Source organism: Scyliorhinus torazame, chromosome 23, assembly GCF_047496885.1.
Source record: "Scyliorhinus torazame isolate Kashiwa2021f chromosome 23, sScyTor2.1, whole genome shotgun sequence".
NCBI classification, from domain to species: Eukaryota; Metazoa; Chordata; class Chondrichthyes; order Carcharhiniformes; family Scyliorhinidae; genus Scyliorhinus; species Scyliorhinus torazame.
In genome coordinates, this window is record NC_092729.1 from 87303044 (window position 1) to 87330801 (window position 27758).

At 55.8% G+C, this 27758-nt stretch overlaps 1 pseudogene; it reads left to right on the forward strand.

Moving 5' to 3' along the window:
• The first annotated feature begins 986 nt into the window (after positions 1 to 986).
• LOC140399685 (putative RNA-binding protein Luc7-like 1) overlaps positions 987 to 27758 on the forward strand; it is a 69477-nt pseudogene continuing 42705 nt past the window's right edge.

Genomic DNA, 27758 nt, shown 5'->3' on the forward strand with positions numbered 1-27758 from the left:
TCTCTCTCCCTCCCTCCCCTCTCTCTCCCTGCCTCCCCTCTCTTCCTCCCTCCCCTCTCTCTCTCCCTCCCTCCCCCTCTCTCTCTCCCCTCCCTCCCTCTCACTCTCCCTCCACCTCCCTCTCTCACTCTCACCCTCCCTCTCTCACTCTCTCCTCCCTCCCCCTCTCTCACTCCCACCCCTCCCACTCACTCACCCACCCTCTCACTCTCCCACCCTCCCACCCTCCCTCTCTCTCTCTCTTCCTCCCTCCCTCCCCTCTCTCTCTCTCCCTCCCTCCCTCTCTCTCCCCCCCTGCCTCTCTCTCTCCCTCCCCCTCCCTCTCTCTCTCCCTCCCTCCCTCTCCCCCCCCTCCCTCTCCCCCCCCCCTCCCTCTCCCCCCCCCCCTCTCTCTCTCCCTCCCTCTCTCTCTCCCTCCCTCCCTCTCTCTCTCCCTCCCTCCCCTCTCTCCCTCCCTCCCCTCTCTCTCCCCCTCCCTCTCTCTCCCCCTCCCTCTCTCTCTCCCTCCCTCCCTCTCTCCCCCCCTCCCCCTCTCTCTCCCTCCCTCCCCTCTCTCTCTCCCTCCCTCCCCTCTCTCTCCCCCTCCCTCTCTCTCTCCCTCCCTCCCTCTCCCCCCCTCCCTCTCTCCCTCCCTCCCTCTCTCCCTCCCTCCCTCTCCCCCCCTCCCTCTCTCCCTCCCTCCCTCTCTCTCTCCCTCCCTCCCTCCCTCTCTCTCTCTCCCTCCCTACCCTCTCTCTCTCCCTCCCTCCCCTCTCTCTCTCCCTCCCTCCCCTCTCTCTCTCCCTCCCTCCCCTCTCTCTCTCCCTCCCTCCCCTCTCTCCCTCCCTCCCCTCTCTCTCTCCCTCCCTCCCCTCTCTCTCCCCCTCCCTCTCTCTCCCCCTCCCTCTCTCTCTCCCTCCCTCCCTCTCTCCCCCCCTCCCCTCTCTCTCTCCCTCCCTCCCCTCTCTCTCTCCCTCCCTCCCCTCTCTCCCTCCTTCCCTGCCCTCTCTCCCTCCTTCCCCCCCGAACCCCACAGGTGATGTGAACCGTCAGAAGGTGAAGTTCACGGATGATAAAGTCTGCAAGGCGCATCTCCTCGACTCCTGTCCGCACGATATCCTGGCCGGCTCGGTATGTAACCCCCGCCGGGGGCTGGGAGCGGCAGGGCAGCCGGCTGGGTCCCGCACACGCCCTCCCGCCCTCTCTCCCGCCCTCTCTCCGGCCCTCTCTGCGCCCTCTCTCCGCCCTCTCTCCCGCCCTCTCTCCCGCCCTCTCTCCCGCCCTCTCTCCCGCCCTCTCTCCGCCCTCTCTCCGCCCTCTCTCCCGCCCTCTCTCTCGCTCTGTCTCCCTCTCTCCCTCTCTGTCGCCCTCTCTCCGCCCTCTCTCCCGCCCTCCCGCCCTCTCTCCCGCCCTCTCTCCCGCCCTCTCTCCGCCCTCTCTCCGCCCTCTCTCCCGCCCTCTCTCTCGCTCTGTCTCCCTCTCTCCCTCTCTGCGCCCTCTCTCCGCCCTCTCTCCCGCCCTCTCTCCCGCCCTCTCTCCCGCCCTCTCTCCCGCCCTCTCTCCGCCCTCTCTCCGCCCTCTCTCCGCCCTCTCTCCGCCCTCTCTCCGCCCTCTCTCCCGCCCTCTCTCTCGCTCTGTCTCCCTCTCTCCCTCTCTGTCGCCCTCTCTCCCTCTCTGTCGCCCTCTCTCTCTGTCACCCTCTCCCTCGCTCTGTCGCCCTCTCTCTGTCACCCTCTCTCTCGCTCTGTCCCTCTCTCTCTCGCTCTCTCTGCTCTGTTGCCCTCTGTCGCCCTGACTCCCTCTCTGTCGCTCTCTCTCTCGCTCTGTCGCCCTGTCTTCCTCTCTGTCGCTCTCTTGCTCTGTCACCTCTCTCGCTCTGTCGCTCTCGCTCTGTCGCCCTCTCTCTCACTCTGTCGCCCTCTCCCTCGCTCTGTCGCCCTCTCCCTCGCTCTGTCACCCTCGCTCTGTCGCCCTCTCTCTCGCTCTGTCGCCCTCTCTCTCGCTCTGTCGCCCTCTCTCTCGCTCTGTCGCCCTCTCTCTCGCTCTGTCGCCCTCTCTCTCGCTCTGTCGCCCTCTCTCTCGCTCTATCGCCCTCTCTCTCGCTCTGTCGCCCTCTCTCTCGCTCTGTCGCCCTCTCTCTCGCTCTGTCGCTCGCTCTGTCGCCCTCTCTCTCGCTCTGTCGCCCTCTCTCTCGCTCTGTCGCCCTCTCTCTCGCTCTGTCGCCCCCTCTTTCGCTCTGTCGTCCTCTCTCTCGCTCTGTCGCCCTCTCTCGCTCTGTCGCCCTCTCTCTCGCTCTGTCGCCCTCTCTCTCGCTCTGTCGCCCTCTCTCTCGCTCTGTCGCTCTCTCGCTCTGTCACCCTCTCTCTCGCTCTGTCACCCTCTCTCTCGCTCTGTCGCCCTCTCTCTCGCTCTGTCGCCCTCTCTCTCGCTCTGTCGCCCTCTCTCTCGCTCTGTCGCCCTCTCTCTCGCTCTGTCGCCCTCTCTCTCGCTCTGTCGCCCTCTCTCTCGCTCTGTCGCCCTCTCGCTCTGTCACCCTCTCTCTTGCTCTGTCGCCCTCTCTCGCTCTGTCGCCCCCTCTCTCGCTCTGTCGCCCTCTCTCTCGCTCTGTCGCCCTCTCTCTCGCTCTGTCGCCCTCTCTCCCTCTCTGCGCCCTCTCTCTCGCTCTGTCGCCCTCTCTCTCGCTCTGTCGCCCTCTCCCTCGCTCTGTCGCCCTCTCTCTCGCTCTGTCGCCCTCTCTCTCGCTCTGTCGCCCTCTCTCTCGCTCTGTAGCCCTCTCTCTCGCTCTGTCGCCCTCTCTCACGCTCTGTCGCCCTCTCTCTCGCTCTGTCGCCCTCTCTCTCCTCGCTCTGTCGCCCTCTCTCTCGCTCTGTCGCCCTCTCTCTCGCTCTGTCGCCCTCTCTCTCGCTCTGTCGCCCTCTCTCTCGCTCTGTCGCCCTCTCTCTCGCTCTGTCGCCCTCTCTCTCGCTCTGTCGCCCTCTCTCTCGCTCTGTCGCCCTCTCTCTCGCTCTGTCGCCCTCTCTCTCGCTCTGTCGCCCTCTCTCTCGCTCTGTCGCCCTCTCTCTCGCTCTGTCGCCCTCTCTCTCGCTCTGTCGCCCTCTCTCTCGCTCTGTCGCCCTCTCTCTCGCTCTGTCGCCCTCTCTCTCGCTCTGTCGCCCTCTCTATCGCTCTGTCGCCCTCTCTCTCGCTCTGTCGCCCTCTCTCTCGCTCTGTCGCCCTCTCTCTCGCTCTGTCGCCCTCTCTCTCGCTCTGTCGCCCTCTCTCTCGCTCTGTCGCCCTCTCTCTCGCTCTGTCGCCCTCTCTCTCGCTCTGTCGCCCTCTCTCTCGCTCTGTCGCCCTCTCTCTCGCTCTGTCGCCCTCTCTCTCGCTCTGTCGCCCTCTCTCTCGCTCTGTCGCCCTCTCTCTCGCTCTGTCGCCCTCTCTCTCTCGCCCTCTCTCCCTCTCTCTCGCTCTGTCGCCCTCTCTCGCTCTGTCGCCCTCTCTCGCTCTGTCGCCCTCTCTCGCTCTGTCGCCCTCTCTCGCTCTGTCGCCCTCTCTCTCGCTCTGTCGCCCTCTCTCTCGCTCTGTCGCACTCTCTCTCGCTCTGTCGCCCTCTCTCTCGCTCTGTCGCCCTCTCTCTCGCTCTGTCGCCCTCTCTCGCTCTGTCGCCCTCTCTCTCGCTCTGTCGCCCTCTCTCTCGCTCTGTCGCCCTCTCTCTCGCTCTGTCGCCCTCTCTCTCGCTCTGTCGCCCTCTCTCTCGCTCTGTCGCCCTCTCTCTCGCTCTGTCGCCCTCTCTCTCGCTCTGTCGCCCTCTCTCTCGCTCTGTCGCCCTCTCTCTCGCTCTGTCGCCCTCTCTCTCGCTCTGTCACCCTCTCTCGCTCTGTCGCCCTCTCTCTCTGTCACCCTCTCCCTCTCTGTCACCCTCTCTCTCGCTCTGTCGCCCTCTCTCTCGCTCTGTCGCCCTCTCTCTCGCTCTGTCGCCCTCTCGTTCTGTCGCCCTCTCTCTCGCTCTGTCGCCCTCTCTCTCTCTCTGTCGCCCTCTCTCTCGCTCTGTCGCCCTCTCTCTCGCTCTGTCGCCCTCTCTCTCGCTCTGTCGCCCTCTCTCTCGCTCTGTCGCCCTCTCTCTCGCTCTGTCGCCCTCTCTCTCTCTCTGTCGCCCTCTCTCTCGCTCTGTCGCCCTCTCTCTCGCCCTGTCGCCCTCTCTCTCGCTCTGTCGCCCTCTCTCTCGCTCTGTCGCCCTCTCTCTCGCTCTGTCGCCCTCTCTCTCGCTCTGTCGCCCTCTCTCTCGCTCTGTCGCCCTCTTTCTCGCTCTGTCGCCCTCTCTCTCGCTCTGTCGCCCTGTCTCTCGCTCTGTCGCTCTCTCTCTCGCTCTGTCGCCCTCTCTCTCGCTCTTTCGCCCTCTCTCTCGCTCTGTCGCCCTCTCTGTCGCCCTCTCTCTCGCTCTGTCGCCCTCTCTCTCGCTCTGTCGCCCTCTCTCTCGCTCTGTCGCCCTCTCTCTCGCTCTGTCGCCCTCTCTCTCGCTCTGTCGCCCTCTCTCTCGCTCTATCGCCCTCTCTCTCGCTCTGTCGCCCTCTCTCTCGCTCTGTCGCCCTCTCTCTCGCTCTGTCGCCCTCTCTCTCGCTCTGTCGCCCTCTCTCTCGCTCTGTCGCCCTCTCTCTCGCTCTGTCGCCCTCTCTCTCGCTCTGTCGCCCTCTCTCTCGCTCTGTCGCCCTCTCTCTCGCTCTGTCGCCCTCTCTCTCGCTCTGTCGCCCTCTCTCTCGCTCTGTCGCCCTCTCTCTCGCTCTGTCGCCCTCTCTCTCGCTCTGTCGCTCTCTCTCCCGCTCTGTCGCCCTCTCTCTCGCTCTGTCGCCCTCTCTCTCTCGCCTTCTCTCTCGCTCTGTCGCCCTCTCTCTCTCGCCCTCTCTCCCTCTCTCTCGCTCTGTCGCCCTCTCTCGCTCTGTCGCCATCTCTCGCTCTGTCGCCCTCTCTCGCTCTGTCGCCCTCTCTCTCGCTCTGTCGCACTCTCTCTCGCTCTGTCGTCCTCTCTCTCGCTCTGTCGCCCTCTCTCTCTCGCCCTCTCTCCCTCTCTCTCGCTCTGTCGCCCTCTCTCGCTCTGTCGCCCTCTCTCGCTCTGTCGCCCTCTCTCGCTCTGTCGCCCTCTCTCGCTCTGTCGCCCTCTCTCTCGCTCTGTCGCCCTCTCTCTCGCTCTGTCGCCCTCTCTCTCGCTCTGTCGCCCTCTCTCTCGCTCTGTCGCCCTCTCTCTCTCGCCCTCTCTCCCTCTCTCTCGCTCTGTCGCCCTCTCTCGCTCTGTCGCCCTCTCTCTCGCTCTGTCGCCCTCTCTCTCGCCCTCTCTCTCGCTCTGTCGCCCTCTCTCTCGCTCTGTCGCCCTCTCTCTCGCTCTGTCGCCCTCTCTCTCGCTCTGTCGCCCTCTCTCTCGCTCTGTCGCCCTCTCTCTCGCTCTGTCGCCCTCTCTCTCGCTCTGTCGCCCTCTCTCTCGCTCTGTCGCCCTCTCTCTCGCTCTGTCGCCCTCTCTCCCTCTCTGTCGCCCTCTCTCCCTCTCTGTCGCCCTCTCTCTCGCTCTGTCGCCCTCTCTCTCGCTCTGTCGCCCTCTCTCTCTCGCCCTCTCTCCCGCTCTGTCGCCCTCTCTCTCGCTCTGTCGCCCTCTCTCTCGCCACCTCGGCCTGACTCTGTGCTCTCTCCTTCCTGCAGAAGATGGACATCGGGGCCTGCAAGAAACTGCACGATGTGGCCTTGCGGGCGGACTACCTCAACGCGGCTAAGAGCAGGGACTACTTGTTCGAGAAAGAGGTGAGCGGGCTGGAGGGGGGGCATGGAATAATCCCTCCCGACCGAGCGAACCTTCTCTTGATCCGTTTTTCGATACGGGGACCAAAACGGTTCTCGTTATTCCAGGTGTGACTCTAACTCGTGCCTCACATAGTTTTAGAAAGACTTCCCTATTCTTATCCCCGATTCTGTTTAAAATAACGGCTGGGCTTTGCTGAGTTTGCAAACTGGGATTTAAGCGATTTGCGCAGGGGGCTCAGCTAATCCCTCCCAGGCGGCAACTTTCTGCCGACTCTCTCCAGTTAACGGACGACCTGGGGGTGCCGGCGTTGGACTGGGGCGGTCACTGTAAGAAGACTTAGAAACACCTGGTTAAAGTCCCGACAGGTTTGTTTCGAATCACTGGCTTTCGGAGCGCTGCTCCTTCCTCAGGTGAATGCTCCTGCAGCCTCCTCCCTCATTCACCTCAGCATTTCTAATCGAGGGGTTCGGGGTGGTTTATATACAGAATAACAGATACCCGGGAGTGAGTTACAGACTGGGATCTAATCGAGGGGTTCGGGGTGGTTTATATATAGAATAACAGATACCCGGGAGTGAGTTACAGACTGGAATCTAATCGAGAGGTTCGGGGTGGTTTATATATAGAATAACAGATACCCGGGAGTGAGTTACAGACTGGAATCTAATCGAGGGGTTCGGGGTGGTTTATATACAGAATAACAGATACCCGGGAGTGAGTTACAGACTGGAATCTAATCGAGGGGTTCAGGGTGGTTTATATATAGAATAACAGATAACTGGCAGTGAGTTACTGACTGGAATATAATCGAGGGGTTCGGGGTGGTTTATATATAGAATAACAGATCCCCAGGAGTGAGTTACAGACTGGAATCTAATCGAGGGTTTCGGAGTGGTTTATATATAGAATAACAGATACCCGGGAGTGAGTTACAGACTGGAATCTAATCGAGGGGTTCGGGATGGTTTATATATAGAATAACAGATCCCCAGGAGTGAGTTACAGACTGGAATCTAATCGAGGGTTTCGGAGTGGTTTATATATAGAATAACAGATACCCGGGAGTGATTTACAGACTGGATTCTAATCGAGGGTTTCGGGGTGGTTTATAGATAGAATAACAGATACCCGGGAGTGAGTTACAGACTGGAATCTAATCGAGGGGTTCGGGGTGGTTTATATATAGAATAACAGATACCCGGGAGTGAGTTACAGACTGGAATCTAATCGAGGAGTTCAGGGTGGTTTATATATAGAATAACAGATACCCGGGAGTGAGTTACAGACTGGAATCTAATCGAGGAGTTCAGGGTGGTTTATATATAGAATAACAGATACCCGGGAGTGAGTTACAGACTTGAATCTAATCGAGGGGTTCGGGGTGGTTTATATATAGAATAACAGATACCCGGGAGTGAGTTACAGACTTGAATCTAATCGAGGGGTTCGGGGTGGTTTATATATAGAATAACAGATACCCGGGAATGAGTTACAGACTGGAATCTAATCGAGGGGTTCGGGGTGGTTTACAGATAGAATAACAGATACCCGGGAGTGAGTTACAGACTGGAATCTAATCGAGGGGTTCGGGATGGTTTATATATAGAATAACAGATACCCGGGAGTGAGTTACAGACTGGAATCTAATCGAGGGGTTCGGGATGGTTTATATATAGAATAACAGATACCCGGGAGTGAGTTACAGACTGGAATCTAATCGAGGGGTTCGGGGTGGGTTATATATAGAATAACAGATACCCGGGAGTGCGTTACAGACTGGAATCTAATCGAGGGGTTCGGGGTGGTTTATATATAGAATAACAGATACCCGGGAGTGAGTTACAGACTGGAATCGAATCGAGGGGTTCAGGGTGGTTTATATATAGAATAACAGATACCCGGGAGTGAGTGACAGACTGGAATCTAATCGACGGGTTCAGGGTGGTTTATATATAGAATAACAGATACCCGGGAGTGAGTTACAGACTGGAATCTAATCGAGGTGTTCGGGATGGTTTATATATAGAATAACAGATACCCGGGTGTGAGTTACAGACTGGAATCTAATCGAGGGGTTCGAGGTGGTTTATATATAGAATAACAGATACACGGGGGTGAATTACAGACTGGAATCTAATCGAGGGGTTCGGGGTGGTTTGTATACAGACTAACAGATACCCGGGAGTGAGTTACAGACTGGAATCTAATCGAGGGGTTCGGGGTGGTTTATATATAGAAAACAGATACACGGGGGTGAGTTACAGACTGGAATCTAATCGAGGGGTTCGGGGTAGTTTATATATAGAATAACAGACACCCGGGAGTGAGTTACAGACTGGAATCTAATCGAGGGGTTCGGGGTGGTTTATATATAGAATAACAGATACCCGGGAGTGAGTTACAGACTGGAATCTAATCGAGGGGTTCGGGGTGGTTTATATATAGAATAACAGATACCCGGGAGTGAGTTACAGACTGGAATCTAATCGAGGGGTTCGGGGTAGTTTATATATAGAATAACAGACACCCGGGAGTGAGTTACAGACTGGAATCTAATCGAGGGGTTCGGGGTGGTTTATATATAGAATAACAGATACCCGGGAGTGAGTTACAGACTGGAATCTAATCGAGGGGTTCGGGGTGGTTTATATATAGAATAACAGATACCCGGGAGTGAGTTACAGACTGGAATCTAATCGAGGGGTTCAGGGTGGTTTATATATAGAATAACAGATACCCGGGAGTGAGTTACAGACTGGAATCTAATCGAGGGGTTCAGGGTGATTTATATATAGAATAACAGATACCCGGGAGTGAGTTACAGACTGGAATCTAATCGAGGGGTTCGGGGTGGTTTATATATAGAATAACAGATACCCGGGAGTGAGTTACAGACTGGAATCTAATCGAGGGGTTCAGGGTGGTTTATATATAGAATAACAGATACCCGGGAGTGAGTTACAGACTGGAATCTAATCGAGGGGTTCGGGGTGGTTTATATATAGAATAACAGATACCCGGCAGTGAGTTACAGACTGGAATCTAATCGAGGGGTTCGGGGTGGTTTATATATAGAATAACAGATACCCGGGAGTGAGTTACAGACTGGAATCTAATCGAGGGGTTCGGGGGGGTTTATATACAGAATAACAGATACCCAGGAGTGAGTTACAGACTGGAATCTAATCGAGGGGTTCGGGGTGATTTATATATAGAATAACAGATACCCGGGAGTGAGTTACAGACTGGAATCTAATCGAGGGGTTCGGGGTGGTTTATATATAGAATAACAGATACCTGGGAGTGAGTTCCAGACTGGAATCTAATCGAGGGGTTCGGGGTGGTATATAACAGGTACCCGGGAGTGAGTTACAGACTGGAATCTAATCGAGGGGTTCGGGGTGGTTTATATATAGAATAACAGGTACCCGGGAGTGAGTTACAGACTGGAATCTAATCGAGGGGTTCGGGGTGTTTATATATAGAATAACAGATACCCGGGAGTGAGTTACAGACTGGAATCTAATCGAGGGGTTCGGGCTGGTTTATATATAGAATGATGTGGAGTTGCCGGCGTTGGACTGGGAGGAGCACAGTAAGAAGTCTTACAACACCTGGTTAAAGTCCCAACTGGTTTGTTTCGAATCACTAGCTTTCGGAGCGCTGCTCCTTCCTCAGGTGAGTGAAGAGGTGGGTTCGACAAACATACGTACAGACAAATTCAAAGATGCAAGACGATACTTTGAATGTGAGTCTTTACAGGTCCCTTCGTTAAGCGTTCTCCAAGGCAGCCTTCAGTACGCGCGACAGCGCAGAATCGCCTCGTAGAAACCCCCCACCCGTCTGGCCCGGGCTTGCGAAATCCCACCCAACTGCCCTGCCTTGAGGCAATTCGCACCTCTTTAACCTGGGGTTGCCCCTCTCTCCAGTCGCTCCGTCTGGACCTGTAAAGACTTAATTACCTGCAAAGACTAACATTCAAATTATCGTCTTGCCCCCTTTGACTTTGTCCTCTTATGTGTTTGTGGACCCCATCGCGTCGTTCACCTGAGGAAGGGGCTGCGCTCCGGAAGCTCGAGATTCGAAACAGACCTGTCGGACTTTAACCTGGCGTTACTAAGACTACTTACTGCGTTCTAAGGATGTCCGGCTCCCCTCTGTCACGTTTTACGGAGGCCCCTTTGTTGAGATCCGGTCTGCCTGCCTCCCCCCCCCCCCCCCCCCTCCCGGGAATCGGGGTGGGTGGGTGGGGAGGGGGGGGGAATCTCTCGGCCGTTTTGGCTCCGTCTGGTGTCTTCCCGTTTTCCGTCTTCCCGCCCCGCAGGCCATGGACGTGCTGGAGGAGTTCCTGGACGACTGCGACCGCAAGGCACAGCAGGACAAGAACAAGTTGGTCCTGGTGCAAAGGTCGTTCAGCACCGAGATCATCGCCAAGGTACGGGCTGCGGGGGGGGGGGGGGGGGGGTGTCGGGAGGTGTCGACCTCTTCATTTCCATCTGAACCGCAAGCCGTTTCTGATGTCGACCGAATGGCCCGACAACCGGACCACGTGGTGACGCAATAAACTGGACCTAATAACTGAGGTGACCTCGATTTAACGTCGGGGTGACCGGCACTGTGTGGGTAGATAAGGCCTTTTAAACTGTGTCCACGTGGAAGTCGCCGGGTGCGTTTCGGCTGGACTCCCCCTTCAGGTAGCGATTGCGGGTCCTTGGACTCGGTCGATAGGCTGCAGTCGGTCGCACAGAGGCCGGTCCCGAAACAGGCCGATCCCTCGTTCGCTGGGCTTCGTATCCTTCGCTTCCGCGGCCTCTCGGGCGGTACTGTCTCAGGATCCAATGGATCGATAGTATCTTGACCACCCTCATCGATTCTGGCCAATGAGGGGGGGGGGGGGGGGGGGTGGGGTGCGGGGTACCTCGGTGGCTGGGCAGGTCCCAGCTGTCATTGTCCCAGGCACAGGAACAGGCCCTTCGGCCCTCCCAGCCTGCGCCGATCCAGATCCTTTATCTAAACCCGGCGCCTATTTTCCCAAGGATCTACTTCCCTCTGTTCCCCGCCCGTTCATATATCTGCCTAGACGCATCTTGAATGAGGCTATCGTGCCCGCCTCTACCACCTCCGCTGGCCAAGCGTTCCAGGCACCCTCTGCGTAAAAAACTTTCCCCGCACATCTCCCTTAAACTTTCCCCCTCTCACCTTGAAATCGGGACCCCCTGTAATTGGCACCCCCCGCTCTTGGAAAAAGCTTGTTGCTATCCCCCCCCCCCCCCCCCCCTGTCCATACCGCACATAATTCTGTAGACCTCAATCAGGTCCCCCCCCTCAACCTCCGACTTTCCAACGGAAGCAATCCTAGTCTACTCAACCTCTCTTCCGAGCTAGCGCCCTCCAGACCAGGCAACGTCCCGGTGAACCTCCTCTGCACCCTCTCGAAAGCGTCCACATCCTTCTGGTGATGTGGCGACCAGAACTGCACGCGGTATTCCAAATGTGGCCTAACCAAAGTCCGGTACAACTGTAACATGACCTGCCGACTCTTGTACTCAATACCCCGTCCGATGAAGGCAAGCATGCTGTATGCCTTCTTGACCACTCTGTCGACCTGCGTTGCCACCTTCAGGGTAACAATGGACCTGAACTCCCAGATCTCTCTGTACATCAATTTTCCCCAGGACCTTTCCACTGACCGTCCGCTCTTGAATTGGATCTTCCAAAATGCATCACCTCCCATTTTCCTGGATTGAACTCCATCCGCCACTTCTCTGCCCAACTCTCCAATCTATCTCTATTTCGCTGTAGCGGGTCAGGTCTGGCGTCTTGTCTGTGCCTCACGTTGACCACAAGTGGCCATTTTAGTTGACGACAGAGGATCTGTTGGGGGGAGGGGTGGGTGGAGAAGGCAGTGAATTTGATGACCTCCCTCTCACCGATAACCCGTCCCCATCTTCCCTCGCTCCCGGTTTTCCCCGCAGGTAGAGAAGGTGCAAATGCTCAACGAAGATATCGGGAAGCTCCTGGCCCGGGCGGAAGTCTTGGGCTCCAACGGCATTCTCGACCAATCGCAGCGGGTCCTCGAGGAGGTGGACAGACTGACGCAACTCAAGAAGGAGTCCGAGGTTGGTGGCGTCTTCGATCCCTGTCTCAATCCCAAACTGCCCCGCTCTCTCCCCACAGCCCTGTCTCAATCCCCAAACTAATCGCACTGTCCCGCTCTCTCCCCATAGCCCTGTATCAATCCCCAAACTAATCCCACTGACCCACTCTCTCCCCATAGCCCTGTATCAATCCCCAAACTAATCCCACTGTCCCACTCTCTCCCCATAGCCCTGTATCAATCCCCAAACTAATCCCACTGCCCCGCTCTCTCCCCATAGCCCTGTATCAATCCCGAAACTAATCCCACTGCCCCACTCGCTCCCCATAGCCCTGTATCAATCCCCAAACTAATCCCACTGCCCCGCTCTCTCCCCATAGCCCTGTATCAATCCCCAAACTAATCCCACTGCCCCGCTCTCTCCCCATAGCCCTGTATCAATCCCCAAACTAATCCCACTGCCCCACTCGCTCCCCATAGCCCTGTATCAATCCCCAAACTAATCCCACTGCCCCGCTCTCTCCCCATAGCCCTGTATCAATCCCCAAACTAATCCCACTGCCCCGCTCTCCCCATAGCCCTGTATCAATCCCCAAACTAATCCCACTGCCCCACTCTCTCTCCATAGCCCTGTATCAATCCCCAAACTAAACCCACTGCCCCACTCTCTCCCCATAGCCCTGTATCAATCCCCAAACTAATCCCACTGCCCCGCTCTCTCCCCATAGCCCTGTATCAATCCCCAAACTAATCCCACTGCCCCGCTCTCCCCATAGCCCTGTATCAATCCCCAAACTAATCCCACTGCCCCACTCTCTGCCCATAGCCCTGTATCAATCCCCAAACTAATCCCACTGTCCCGCTCTCTCCCCATAGCCCTGTATCAATCCCCAAACTAATCCCACTGCCCCGCTCTCCCCATAGCCCTGTATCAATCCCCAAACTAATCCCACTGCCCCACTCTCTCCCCATAGCCCTGTATCAATCCCCAAACTAATCCCACTGCCCCACTCTCTCCCCATAGCACTGTATCAATCCCCAGACTAATCCCACTGCCCCGCTCTCTCCCCATAGCCCTGCATCAATCTCCAAACTAATCCCACTGACCCACTCTCTCCATAGCCCTGTATCAATCCCCAAACTAATCCCACTGCCCCGCTCTCTCCCCATAGCCCTGTATCAATCCCCAAACTAATCCCACTGCCCCGCTCTCTCCCCATAGCCCTGTATCAATCCCCAAACTAATCCCACTGCCCCGCTCTCTCCCCATAGCCCTGTATCAATCCCCAAACTAATCCCACTGCCCCGCTCTCTCCCCACAGCCCTGTATCAATCCCCAAACTAATCCCACTGCCCCACTCTCTGCCCGTAGCCCTGTATCAATCCTAAACTAAACCCACTGCCCCGCTCTCTCCCTATAGCCCTGTATCAATCCCCAAACTAATCCCACTGCCCCACTCTCTCCCCATAGCACTGTATCAATCCCCAAACTAATCCTACTGCCCTGCTCTCTCCCCATAGCCCTGTATCAATCCCCAAACTAATCCCACTGCCCCGCTCTCTCCCCATAGCCCTGTATCAATCCCCAAACTAACCCCAAACTAATCCCACTGCCCCACTCTCTCCCCATAGCCCTGTATCAATCCCCAAACTAATCCCACTGTCCCGCTCTCTCCCCATAGCCCTGTATCAATCCCCAAACTAATCCCACTGTCCCGCTCTGTCCCCATAGCCCTGTGTCAATCCCCAAACTAACCCCAAACTAATCCCACTGCCCCACTCTCTCCCCATAGCCCTGTATCAATCCCCAAACTAATCCCACTGTCCCGCTCTCTCCCCATAGCCCTGTATCAATCCCCAAACTAATCCCACTGTCCCGCTCTGTCTCCATAGCCCTGTATCAATCCGCAAACTAATCCCACTGCCCCGCTCTCTCCCCATAGCCCTGTATCAATCCCCAAACTAATCCTACTGTCCCGCTCTCTCCCCATAGCCCTGTATCAATCCCCAAACTAATCCCACCGCCCCGCTCTCTCCCCATAGCCCTGTATCAATCCCAAAACTAATCCGACTGTCCCGCTCTCTCCCCATAGCCCTGTATCAATCCCCAAACTAATCCCACTGCCCCGCACTCTCCCCATAGCCCTGTATCAATCCCCAAACTAATCCCACTGCCCCGCTCTCTCCCCATAGCCCTGTATCAATCCCAAACTAATCCCACTGCCCCGCTCTCTCCCCATAGCCCTGTGTCAATCCCCAAACTAATCCCACTGTCCCGCTCTCTCCCCATAGCCCTGTGTCAATCCCCAAACTAATCCCACTGCCCCGCTCTCCCCATAGCCCTGTATCAATCCCCAAACTAATCCCACTGCCCCACTCTCTCCCCATAGCCCTGTATCAATCCCCAAACTAATCCCACTGCCCCACTCTCTCCCCATAGCACTGTATCAATCCCCAGACTAATCCCACTGCCCCGCTCTCTCCCCATAGCCCTGCATCAATCTCCAAACTAATCCCACTGACCCACTCTCTCCATAGCCCTGTATCAATCCCCAAACTAATCCCACTGCCCCGCTCTCTCCCCATAGCCCTGTATCAATCCCCAAACTAATCCCACTGCCCCGCTCTCTCCCCATAGCCCTGTATCAATCCCCAAACTAATCCCACTGCCCCGCTCTCTCCCCATAGCCCTGTATCAATCCCCAAACTAATCCCACTGCCCCGCTCTCTCCCCACAGCCCTGTATCAATCCCCAAACTAATCCCACTGCCCCACTCTCTGCCCGTAGCCCTGTATCAATCCTAAACTAAACCCACTGCCCCGCTCTCTCCCTATAGCCCTGTATCAATCCCCAAACTAATCCCACTGCCCCACTCTCTCCCCATAGCACTGTATCAATCCCCAAACTAATCCTACTGCCCTGCTCTCTCCCCATAGCCCTGTATCAATCCCCAAACTAATCCCACTGCCCCGCTCTCTCCCCATAGCCCTGTATCAATCCCCAAACTAACCCCAAACTAATCCCACTGCCCCACTCTCTCCCCATAGCCCTGTATCAATCCCCAAACTAATCCCACTGTCCCGCTCTCTCCCCATAGCCCTGTATCAATCCCCAAACTAATCCCACTGTCCCGCTCTGTCCCCATAGCCCTGTGTCAATCCCCAAACTAACCCCAAACTAATCCCACTGCCCCACTCTCTCCCCATAGCCCTGTATCAATCCCCAAACTAATCCCACTGTCCCGCTCTCTCCCCATAGCCCTGTATCAATCCCCAAACTAATCCCACTGTCCCGCTCTGTCTCCATAGCCCTGTATCAATCCGCAAACTAATCCCACTGCCCCGCTCTCTCCCCATAGCCCTGTATCAATCCCCAAACTAATCCTACTGTCCCGCTCTCTCCCCATAGCCCTGTATCAATCCCCAAACTAATCCCACCGCCCCGCTCTCTCCCCATAGCCCTGTATCAATCCCAAAACTAATCCGACTGTCCCGCTCTCTCCCCATAGCCCTGTATCAATCCCCAAACTAATCCCACTGCCCCGCACTCTCCCCATAGCCCTGTATCAATCCCCAAACTAATCCCACTGCCCCGCTCTCTCCCCATAGCCCTGTATCAATCCCAAACTAATCCCACTGCCCCGCTCTCTCCCCATAGCCCTGTGTCAATCCCCAAACTAATCCCACTGTCCCGCTCTCTCCCCATAGCCCTGTGTCAATCCCCAAACTAATCCCACTGCCCTGCTCTCTCCCCATAGCCCTGTATCAATCCCCAAACTAAACCCACTGCCCCGCTCTCTCCCCATAGCCCTGTGTCAATCCCCAAACTAATCCCACTGTCCCGCTCTCTCCCCATAGCCCTGTATCAATCCCCAAACTAATCCCATTGCCCCACTCTCTCCCCATAGCCCTGTATCAATCCCAAACTAATCCCACTGCCCCACTCTCTCCCCATAGCCCTGTATCAATCCCCAAACTAATCCCACTGCCCCGCTCTCTCCCCATAGACCTGTGTCAATCCCCAAACTAATCCCACTGTCCCGCTCTCTCCCCATAGCCCTGTGTCAATCCCCAAACTAATCCCACTGCCCCACTCTCTCTCCATAGCCCTGTATCAATCCCCAAACTAATCCCACTGCCCCGCTCTCTCCCCATAGCCCTGTATCAATCCCCAAACTAATCCCACTGCCCCGCTCTCTCCCCATAGCCCTGTATCAATCCCCAAACTAATCCCACTGTCCCGCTCTCTCCCCATAGCCCTGTATCAATCCCCAACTAATCCCACTGCCCCGCTCTCTCCCCATAGCCCTGGATCAATCCCCAAACTAATCCCACTGCCCCACTCTCTCCCCATAGCCCTGTATCAATCCCCAAACTAACCCCACTGACCCACTCTCTCCCCATAGCCCTGTATCAATCCCCAAACTAATCCCACTGCCCCACTCTCTCCCCATAGCCCTGTATCAATCCCCAAACTAATCCCACTGCCCCGCTCTCTCCCCAGAGCCCTGTATCAATCCCCAAACTAATCCCACTGTCCCACTCTCTCCTCATAGCTCTGTATCAATGCCCAAACTAATCCCACTGCCCCGCTCTCTCCCCATAGCCCTGTATCAATCCCCAAACTAATCCCACTGCCCCGCTCTCTCCCCATAGCCCTGTATCAATCCCAAACTAATCCCACTGCCCCACTCTCCCCATAGTCCTGTGTCAATCCCCAAACTAATCCCACTGCCCCGCTCTCTCCCCATAGCCCTGTATCAATCCCCAAACTAATCCCACTGTCCCGCTCTCTCCCCATAGCCCTGTATCAATCCCCAAACTAATCCCACTGCCCCGCTCTCTCCCCATAGCCCTGTATCAATCCCCAAACTAATCCCACTGCCTCGCTCTCTCCCCATAGTCCTGTGTCAATCCCCAAATTAATCCCACTGCCCCACTCTCTCCCCATCGCCCTGTATCAATCCCCAAACTAATCCCACTGTCCCGCTCCCTCCCCATAGCCCTGTATCAATCCCCAAACTAATCCCAATGCCCCGCTCTCTCCCCATAGCCCTGTATCAATCCCCAAACTAATCCCACTGCCCCGCTCTCTCCCATAGCCCTGTAACAATTGCAAACTAATCCCACTGCCCCGCTCTCGCCCCATAGCCCTGTATCAATCCCCAAACTAATCCCACTGCCCCACTCTCTCCCCATAGCCCTGTATCAATCCCCAAACTAATCCCACTGCCCCGCTCTCTCCCCATAGCCCTGTATCAATCCCCAAACTAATCCCACTGCCCTGCTCTCTCCCCATAGCCCTGTATCAATCCCCAAACTAATCCCACTGCCCCACTCCCTCCCCATAGCCCTGTATCAATCCCCAAACTAATCCCACTGCCCCACTCCCTCCCCATAGCCCTGTATCAATCCCCAAACTAATCCCACTGCCCCACTCCCTCCCCATAGCTCTGTATCAATCCCCAAACTAATCCCACTGCCCCACTCCCTCCCCATAGCCCTGTATCAATCCCCAAACTAATCCCACTGCCCCACTCTCTCCCCATAGCCCTGTATCAATCCCCAAACTAATCCCACTGCCCCACTCTCTCCCCATAGCCCTGTATCAATCCCCAAACTAATCCCACTGCCCCGCTCTCTCCCCATAGCCCTGTATCAATCCCCAAACTAATCCCACTGCCCCGCTCTCTCCCCATAGCCCTGTATCAATCCCCAAACTTATCCCACTGCCCCACTCTCTCCCCATAGCCCTGTATCAATCCCCAAACTAATCCCACTGCCCCGCTCTCTCCCCATAGCCCTGTATCAATCCCCAAACTAATCCCACTGCCCCGCTCTCGCCCCATAGCCCTGTATCAATCCCCAAACTAAACCCACTATCCGCTCTCGCCCCATAGCCCTGTATCAATCCCCAAACTAATCCCACTGCCCCGCTCTCGCCCCATAGCCCTGTATCAATCCCCAAACTAATCCCACTGCCCCACTCTCTCCCCAAAGCCCTGTATCAATCCCCAAACTAATCCCACTGCCCCGTTCTCTCCCCATAGCCCTGTATCAATCCCCAAACTAATCCCACTGCCCCATTCTCTCCCCATAGCCCTGTATCAATCCCAAACTAATCCCACTGCCCCGCTCTCTCCCCATAGCCCTGTATCAATCCCCAAACTAATCCCATTGCCCCGCTCTCTCCCCATAGCCCTGTATCAATCCCCAAACTAATCCCACTGCCCCATTCTCTCCCCATAGCCCTGTATCAATCCCCAAACTAATCCCACTGCCACGCTCTCCCCAGAGCCCTGTATCAATCCCCAAACTAATCCCACTGCCCCATTCTCTCCCCATAGCCCTGTATCAATCCCCAAACTAATCCCACTGCCCCGCTCTCTCCCCATAGCCCTGGGTCAATCCCCAAACTAATCCCACTGCCCCGCTCTCTCCCCATAGCCCTGTATCAATCCCCAAACTAATCCCACTGCCCCGCTCTCTCCCCATAGCCCTGTATCAATCCCCAAACTAATCCCACTGCCCCGCTCTCTCCCCATAGCCCTGTGTCAATCCCCAAACTAATCCCACTGCCCCACTCTATCCCCATAGCACTGTATCAATCCACAAACTAATCCCACTGTCCCGCTTTCTCCCCATAGCCCTGTATCAATCCCCAAACTAATCCCACTGCCCCGCTCTCTCCCCATAGCCGTGTATCAATCCCCAAACTAATTACACTGCCCCACTCTCTCCCCATAGCCCTGTATCAATCCCCAAACTAATCCCACTGCCCCATTCTCTCCCCATAGCCCTGTATCAATCCCCAAACTAATCCCATTGCTCCGCTCTCTCCCCATAGCCCTGTATCAATACCCAAACGAATCCCACTGCCCCGCTCTCTCCCCATAGCCATGTATCAATCCCCAAACTAATCCCACTGCCCCGCTCTCTCCCCATAGCCCTGTATCAATCCACAAACTAATCCCACTGCCCCGCTCTCTCCCCATAGCCGTGTCAATCCCCAAACTAATCCCACTGCCCCGCTCTCTCCCCATAGCCCTGTATCAATCCCCAAACTAATCCCACTGACCCACTCTCTCCCCATAGCCCTGTATCAATCCCCAAACTAATCCCACTGTCCAACTCTCTCCTCATTGCACTGTCTCAATCCCCAAACTAATCCCACTGGCCCGCTCTCTCCCCATAGCCCTGTATCAATCCCCAAACTGCCCCGCTCTCTCCCCATAGCCCTGTGTCAATCCCCAAACTAATCCCACTGCCCCACTCTCTCCCCATAGCCCTGTACCAATCCCCAAACTAATCCCACTGCCCCGCTCTCTCCCCATAGCCCTGTATCAATCCCCAAACTGCCCCGCTCTCTCCCCATAGCCCTGTATCAATCCCAAACTAATCCCACTGCCCCACTCTCTCCCATAGCCCTGTATCAATCCCCAAACTGCCCCGCTCTCTCCCCATAGCCCTGTATCAATCCCAAACTAATCCCACTGCCCCGCTCTCTCCCCATAGCCCTGTATCAATCCCCAAACTAATCCCACTGCCCCACTCTCTCCCCGTAGCCCTGTATCAATCCCCAAACTAATCCCACTGTCCCGCTCTCTCCCCATAGCCCTGTATCAATCCCCAAACTAATCCCACTGTCCGCTCTGTCCCCATAGCCCTGTATCAATCCCCAAACTAATCCCACTGCCCCACTCTCTCCCCGTAGCCCTGTATCAATCCCCAAACTAATCCCACTGTCCCGCTCTCTCCCCATAGCCCTGTATCAATCCCCAAACTAATCCCACTGTCCCGCACCCTCCCCATAGCCCTGTGTCAATCCCCAAACTAATCCCACTGCCCCGCTCTCTCCCCATAGCCCTGTATCAATCCCCAAACTAATCCCACTGCCCCGCTCTCTCCCATAGCCCTGTATCAATCCCCAAACTAATCTCTCTGCCCCGCTCTCTCCCATAGGCGTGTCAATCCCCAAACTAATCCCACTGTCCCACTCTCTCCCCATAGCCCTGTATCAATCCCCAAACTAATCCCACTGTCCCGCTCTCTCCCCATAGCCCTGTATCAATCCCCAAACTAATCCCACTGTCCCACTCTCCCCATAGCCCTGTATCAATCCCCAAACTAATCCCACTGCCCCGCTCTCCCCCCATAGCCCTGTATCAATCCCCAAACTAATCTCTCTGCCACACTCTCTCCCCATAGCCCTGTATCAATCCCCAAACTAATCCCACTGCCCCGCTCTCTCCCCATAGCCCTGTATCAATCCCCAAACTAAACCCCCTGCCTCGCTCCATAGCCCTGTATCAATCCCCAAACTAATCTCTCTGCCACACTTCTCCCCATAGCCCTGTATCAATCCCCAAACTAATCCCACTGCCCCGCTCTCCCCCCATAGCCCTGTATCAATCCCCAAACTAATCTCTCTGCCACACTCTCTCCCCATAGCCCTGTATCAATCCCCAACCTAATCCCACTGCCCCGCTCTCTCCCCATAGCCCTGTATCAATCCCAAACTAATCCCACTGCCCCACTCTCTCCCCATAGCCCTGTATCAATCCCAAACTAATTCCCACTGCCACACTCTCTCCCCATAGCCCTGTATCAATCCCCAAACTAATCTCACTATCGCGCTCTCTCCCCATAGCCCTGTGTCAATCCCCAAACTAATCCCACTGCCCCGCTCTCTCCCCATAGCCCTGGTTCAATCCCCAAACTAATCCCACTGTCCCACTCTCTCTCCATAGCCCTGTATCAATCCCCAAACTAATCCCACTGCCCCGCTCTCTCCCCATAGCCGTGTATCAACCCAAACTAATCCCACTGCCCCACTCTCTCCCCATAGCCCTGTATCAATCCCCAAACTAATCCCACTGTCCCGCTCTCTCCCCATAGCCCTGTATCAATCCCCAAACTAATCCCATTGCCCCACTCTCTCCCCATAGCCCTGTATCAATCCCCAAACGAATCCCACTGCCCCGCTCTCTCCCCATAGCCCTGGATCAATCCCCAAACTAATCCCTCTGCCCCGCTCTCTCCCCATAGCCCTGTATCAATCCCCAAACTAATTCCACTGCCCCGCTCTCTCCCCATAGCTGTGTCAATCCCCAAACTAATCCCACTGCCCCGCTCTCTCCCCATAGCCCTGTATCAATCCCCAAACTAATCCCACTGCCCCGCTCTCTCCCCATAGCCGTGTCAATCCCCAAACTAATCCCACTGCCCCGCTCTCTCCCCATAGCCCTCTATCAATCCCCAAACTAATCCCACTGCCCCGCTCTCTCCCCATAGCCCTGTATCAATCCCCAAACTAATCCCACTGTCCAACTCTTTCCTCATAGCCCTGTATCAATCCCCAAACTAATCCCACTGGCCCGCTCTCTCCCCATAGCCCTGTATCAATCCCCAAACTAATCCCACTGCCCCACTCTCTCTCCATAGCCCTGTATCAATCCCCAAACTGCCCCGCTCTCTCCCCATAGCCCTGTGTCAATCCCCAAACTAATCCCACTGCCCCACTCTCTCCCCATAGCCCTGTGTCAATCCCCAAACTAATCCCACTGCCCCACACTCTCCCCATAGCCCTGTACCAATCCCCAAACTAATCCCACTGCCCCGCTCTCTCCCCATAGCCCTGTATCAATCCCCAAACTAAACCCCCTGCCTCGCTCCATAGCCCTGTATCAATCCCCAAACTAATCTCTCTGCCACACTTCTCCCCATAGCCCTGTATCAATCCCCAAACTAATCCCACTGCCCCGCTCTCCCCCCATAGCCCTGTATCAATCCCCAAACTAATCTCTCTGTCACACTCTCTCCCCATAGCCCTGTATCAATCCCCAAACTAATCTCACTATCGCGCTCTCTCCCCATAGCCCTGTGTCAATCCCCAAACTAATGCCACTGCCCCGCTCTCTCCCCATAGCCCTGGTTCAATCCCCAAACTAATCCCACTGCCCCGCTCTCTCCCCATAGCCCTGTGTCAATCCCCAAACTAATCCCACTGCCCCGCTCCATAGCCCTGTATCAATCCCCAAACTAATCCCACTGCCCCACTCTCTTCACATAGCCCTGTATCTATCCCCAAACTGCCCCGCTCTCTCCCCATAGCCCTGTATCAATCCAAAACTAATCCCACTGCCCCACTCTCTCCCATAGCCCTGTATCAATCCCCAAACTGCCCCGCTCTCTCCCCATAGCCCTGTATCAATCCCAAACTAATCCCACTGCCCCGCTCTCTCCCCATAGCCCTGTAACAATCCCCAAACTAATCCCACTGCCCCACTCTCCGCGTAGCCCTGTATCAATTCCGAAACTAATCCCACTGTCCCGCTCGTCCCCATAGCCCTGTATCAATCCCCAAACTAATCCCACTGCCCCACACTCTCCCCATAGCCCTGTATCAATCCCCAAACTAATCCCACTGCCCCGCTCTCTCCGCATAGCCCTGTATCAATCCCCAAACTAATCCCACTGCCCCGCTCTCTCCCCATAGCCCTGTATCAATCCCCAAACTAATCCCACTGCCCCGCTCTCCCCCCATAGCCCTGTATCAATCCCCAAACTAATCTCTCTGCCACACTCTCTCCCCATAGCCCTGTATCAATCCCCAAACTAATCCCACTGCCCCGCTCTCTCCCCATAGCCCTGTATCAATCCCCAAACTAATCCCACTGTCCAACTCTTTCCTCATAGCCCTGTATCAATCCCCAAACTAATCACACTGGCCCGCTCTCTCCCCATAGCCCTGTATCAATCCCCAAACTAATCCCACTGCCCCACTCTCCATAGCCCTGTATCAATCCCCAAACTGCCCCGCTCTCTCCCCATAGCCCTGTGTCAATCCCCAAACTAATCCCACTGCCCCACTCTCTCCCCATAGCCCTGTGTCAATCCCCAAACTAATCCCACTGCCCTGCTCTCGCCCCATAGCCCTGTATCAATCCCCAAACTAATCCCACTGCCCCACACTCTCCCCATAGCCCTGTACCAATCCCCAAACTAATCCCACTGCCCCGCTCTCTCCCCATAGCCCTGTATCAATCCCCAAACTAATCCCACTGCCCCGCTCTCCCCCCATAGCCCTGTATCAATCCCCAAACTAATCTCTCTGCCACACTCTCTCCCCATAGCCCTGTATCAATCCCCAAACTAATCTCACTATCGCGCTCTCTCCCCATAGCCCTGTGTCAATCCCCAAACTAATCCCACTGCCCCGCTCTCTCCCCATAGCCCTGGTTCAATCCCCAAACTAATCCCACTGTCCCACTCTCTCTCCATAGCCCTGTATCAATCCCCAAACTAATCCCACTGCCCCGCTCTCTCCCCATAGCCGTGTATCAATCCCAAACTAATCCCACTGCCCCACTCTCTCCCCATAGCCCTGTGTCAATCCCCAAACTAATCCCACTGCCCCGCTCTCTCCCCATAGCCCTGTATCAATCCCCAAACTAATCCCACTGCCCCGCTCTCTCCCCATAGCCGTGTCAATCCCCAAACTAATCCCACTGCCCCGCTCTCTCCCCATAGCCCTCTATCAATCCCCAAACTAATCCCACTGCCCCGCTCTCTCCCCATAGCCCTGTATCAATCCCCAAACTAATCCCACTGTCCAACTCTTTCCTCATAGCCCTGTATCAATCCCCAAACTTATCCCACTGGCCCGCTCTCTCCCCATAGCCCTGTATCAATCCCCAAACTAATCCCACTGCCCCACTCTCTCTCCATAGCCCTGTATCAATCCCCAAACTGCCCCGCTCTCTCCCCATAGCCCTGTGTCAATCCCTAAACTAATCCCACTGCCCCACTCTCTCCCCATTGCCCTGTGTCAATCCCCAAACTAATCCCACTGCCCCGCTCTCGCCCCATAGCCCTGTATCAATCCCCAAACTAATCCCACTGCCCCACACTCTCCCCATAGCCCTGTACCAATCCCCAAACTAATCCCACTGCCCCGCTCTCTCCCCATAGCCCTGTGTCAATCTCCAAACTAATCCCACTGCCCCGCTCTCTCCCCATAGCCCTGTGTCAATCCCCAAACTAATCCCACTGCCCCGCTCCATAGCCCTGTATCAATCCCCAAACTAATCCCACTGCCCCACTCTCTTCACAGAGCCCTGTATCAATCCCCAAACTGCCCCGCTCTCTCCCCATAGCCCTGTATCAATCCAAAACTAATCCCACTGCCCCACTCTCTCCCATAGCCCTGTATCAATCCCCAAACTGCCCCGCTCTCTCCCCATAGCCCTGTATCAATCCCAAACTAATCCCACTGCCCCGCTCTCTCCCCATAGCCCTGTATCAATCCCCAAACTAATCCCACTGCCCCGCTCTCTCCCCGTAGCCCTGTATCAATTCCGAAACTAATCCCACTGTCCCGCTCTCTCCCCATAGCCCTGTATCAATCCCCAAACTAATCCCACTGTCCGCTCTGTCCCCATAGCCCTGTATCAATCCCCAAACTAATCCCACTGTCCCGCTCGTCCCCATAGCCCTGTATCAATCCCCAAACTAATCCCACTGTCCCGCTCTCTCCCAATAGCCCTGTATCAATCCCCAAACTAATCCCACTATCCGCTCTCTCCCCATAGCCCTGTATCAATCCCAAACTAATCCCACTGCCCCGCTCTCTCCCCATAGCCCTGTATCAATCCCCAAACTAATCCCACTGCCCCACTCTCTCCCCATAGCCCTGTATCAATCCCCAAACTAATCCCACTGCCCCGCTCTCTCCCCATAGCCCTGTATCAATCCCCAAACTAATCCCACTGCCCCGCTCTCGCCCCATAGCCCTCTATCAATCCCCAAACTAATCCCACTGCCCCGTTCTCTCCCCATAGCCCTGTATCAATCCCCAAACTAATCCCACTGCCCTGCTCTCTCCCCGTAGCCCTGTGTCAATCCCCAAACTAATCACACTGCCCCGCTCTCTCCCCATAGCCCTGTATCAATCCCCAAACTAATCCCACTGCCCCGCTCTCTCCCCATAGCCCTGTGTCAATCCCCAAACTAATCCCACTGTCCCACTCTCCCCATAGCCCTGTATCAATCCCCAAACTAATCCCACTGCCCCGCTCTCTCCCCATAGCCCTGTATCAATCCCAAACTAATCCCACTGCCCCACTCTCTCCCATAGCCCTGTATCAATCCCCAAACTGCCCCGCTCTCTCCCCATAGCCCTGTATCAATCCCCAAACTAATCCCACTGCCCCGCTCTCTCCCCATAGCCCTGTGTCAATCCCCAAACTAATCCCACTGTCCCACTCTCTCCCCATAGCCCTGTATCAATCCCCAAACTAATCCCACTGCCCCATTCTCTCCCCATAGCCCTGTATCAATCCCCAAACTAATCCCATTGCTCCGCTCTCTCCCCATAGCCCTGTATCAATACCCAAACGAATCCCACTGCCCCGCTCTCTCCCCATAGCCCTGTATCAATCCCCAAACTAATCCCACTGCCCCGCTCTCTCCCCATAGCCCTGTATCAATCCCAAACTAATCCCACTGCCCCACTCTCTCCCATAGCCCTGTATCAATCCCCAAACTGCCCCGCTCTCTCCCCATAGCCCTGTATCAATCCCAAACCAATCCCACTGCCCCGCTCTCTACCCATAGCCCTGTATCAATCCCCAAACTAATCCCACTGCCCCACTCTCTCCCCGTAGCCCTGTATCAATCCCCAAACTAATCCCACTGTCCAACTCTTTCCTCATAGCCCTGTATCAATCCCCAAACTAATCCCACTGGCCCGCTCTCTCCCCATAGCCCTGTATCAATCCCAAACTAATCCCACTGCCCCACTCTCTCCCCATAGCCCTGTGTCAATCCCCAAACTAATCCCACTGCCCCGCTCTCGCCCCATAGCCCTGTATCAATCCCCAAACTAATCCCACTGCCCCACTCTCTCCCCATAGCCCTGTACCAATCCCCAAACTAATCCCACTGCCCCGCTCTCTCCCCATTGCTCTGTGTCAATCTCCAAACTAATCCCACTGCCCCGCTCTCTCCCCATAGCCCTGTGTCAATCCCCAAACTAATCCCACTGCCCCGCTCCATAGCCCTGTATCAATCCCCAAACTAATCCCACTGCCCCACTCTCTTCACATAGCCCTGTATCAATCCCCAAACTGCCCCGCTCTCTCCCCATAGCCCTGTATCAATCCAAAACTAATCCCACTGCCCCACTCTCTCCCATAGCCCTGTATCAATCCCCAAACTGCCCCGCTCTCTCCCCATAGCCCTGTATCAATCCCAAACTAATCCCACTGCCCCGCTCTCTCCCCATAGCCCTGTATCAATCCCCAAACTAATCCCACTGCCCCACTCTCTCCCCGTAGCCCTGTATCAATTCCGAAACTAATCCCACTGTCCCGCTCTCTCCCCATAGCCCTGTATCAATTCCCAAACTAATCCCACTGTCCGCTCTGTCCCCATAGCCCTGTATCAATCCCCAAACTAATCCCACTGTCCCGCTCGTCCCCATAGCCCTGTATCAATCCCCAAACTAATCCCACTGTCCCGCTCTCTCCCAATAGCCCTGTATCAATCCCCAAACTAATCCCACTATCCGCTCTCTCCCCATAGCCCTGTATCAATCCCAAACTAATCCCACTGCCCCGCTCTCTCCCCATAGCCCTGTATCAATCCCCAAACTAATCCCACTGCCCCACTCTCTCCCCATAGCCCTGTATCAATCCCCAAACTAATCCCACTGCCCCGCTCTCTCCCCATAGCCCTGTATCAATCCCCAAACTAATCCCACTGTCCCGCTCTCTCCCAATAGCCCTGTATCAATCCCCAAACTAATCCCACTATCCGCTCTCTCCCCATAGCCCTGTATCAATCCCAAACTAATCCCACTGCCCCGCTCTCTCCCCATAGCCCTGTATCAATCCCCAAACTAATCCCACTGCCCCACTCTCTCCCCATAGCCCTGTATCAATCCCCAAACTAATCCCACTGCCCCGCTCTCTCCCCATAGCCCTGTATCAATCCCCAAACTAATCCCACTGCCCCGCTCTCGCCCCATAGCCCTGTGTCAATCCCCAAACTAATCCCACTGCCCCGTTCTCTCCCCATAGCTCTGTATCAATCCCCAAACTAATCCCACTGCCCTGCTCTCTCCCCGTAGCCCTGTATCAATCCCCAAACTAATCCCACTGCCCTGCTCTCTCCCCATAGCCCTGTGTCAATCCCCAAACTAATCCCACTGTCCCACTCTCTCTCCATAGCCCTGTATCAGTCCCCAAACTAATCCCACTGCCCCGCTCTCTCCCCATAGCCGTGTATCAATCCCAAACTAATCCCACTGCCCCGCTCTCTCCCCATAGCCCTGTATCAATCCCCAAACTAATCCCACTGTCCCGCTCTCCCCCCATAGCCCTGTATCAATCCCCAAACTAATCTCTCTGCCACACTCTCTCCCCATAGCCCTGTATCAATGCCCAAACTAATCCCACTGCCCCGCTCTCTCCCCATAGCCCTGTATCAATCCCCAAACTAAACCCCCTGCCTCGCTCCATAGCCCTGTATCAATCCCCAAACTAATCTCTCTGCCACACTTCTCCCCATAGCCCTGTATCAATCCCCAAACTAATCCCACTGCCCCGCTCTCCCCCCATAGCCCTGTATCAATCCCCAAACTAATCTCTCTGTCACACTCTCTCCCCATAGCCCTGTATCAATCCCCAAACTAATCTCACTATCGCGCTCTCTCCCCATAGCCCTGTGTCAATCCCCAAACTAATGCCACTGCCCCGCTCTCTCCCCATAGCCCTGGTTCAATCCCCAAACTAATCCCACTGCCCCGCTCTCTCCCCATAGCCCTGTGTCAATCCCCAAACTAATCCCACTGCCCCGCTCCATAGCCCTGTATCAATCCCCAAACTAATCCCACTGCCCCACTCTCTTCACATA